Raw genomic sequence first — 968 nt, 5'->3', positions numbered from 1 at the left:
AACCCGCTGCCCTGACACCAGCCGTGCCACGAGCAGAGCTCTGCTCCTCTGTGCCTGGTGACAAACTGTGCCGGGAGCGCTCCCTGCTCCTCCAAAAGCAACCCTCCCAGTCCAAAGGGCCAGGGATGAACTGGGCCAGCTCACCCCAACCCACAGACACTGCCTGGTCCTGGTCACATTGCCCAGGACATGCCCGCTCCCATGGACACGCACACACCCGTCACCGTGGGGACACCCTTGATATCTCTCCGCAGAGGTGGCCCATGGCGACAGGGAGCGGCCAGCTCCTGGCCACTGCTCCATCTGCCCAAGAACTTGGGGAACATGGGGGCTCAGAGCTTCCCTCCAAGGGTTAAACCACTCCGTTAGCTCTCCCTCTCTGGGTGGAGCAGCACTTCATGACTAATTTTCTCCTTTTCTGGCATATCAGATGCAGCTCTGGGCAAATCAATTCATCAAAGTTCCTCCTACCCTCCAGCACTGCCGTGCCATCGTCCTCACGCCCCCGCCTGCCACACAGGGCCAAGGCACACGGGGACAAGCCACCAGGTAACCAGGTCAGCTACCACCAGGAAAGGGGCAGACGAGCCTGAGCAGCCCCCGGTTCCCACTCACAGGACAAACAGCCATTCCCAGAAGGAAACTCCTGGCTCTCCCACCCCCAGCTGTGACTAAGGTGTCAGCTGGGTGCTACACCCAGGCTAATAAGCCCCAATTTTGAGGAGAGGTTAATAAATCAGTCCTTGCTGCCCCATGGTGACCAGCTGCCTCCTGGCCCATTGCCAGCCACCCAGAATGCCCCGTACGCCCTTTCCATCCCCGTTTTGGGGTTTGGCTCTGCCTGCCCCCCCCCCAGCCACAGCCCCACAGCCAGATCGGGGCCCAACAGTCCCCCCAGCTCCTAGGAGCAAAAACACTGCAGAGGCTGTTGGAGCTATTAGAGCTCATCCTTATCAATATGGGCTGAT

Source organism: Antrostomus carolinensis, unplaced genomic scaffold, assembly GCF_000700745.2.
Source record: "Antrostomus carolinensis isolate BGI_N321 unplaced genomic scaffold, ASM70074v2 scaffold34027, whole genome shotgun sequence".
Taxonomy (NCBI): domain Eukaryota; kingdom Metazoa; phylum Chordata; class Aves; order Caprimulgiformes; family Caprimulgidae; genus Antrostomus; species Antrostomus carolinensis.
The sequence above is the reverse complement of the archived record's forward strand: the minus strand, read 5'-3'. Positions refer to the sequence as shown.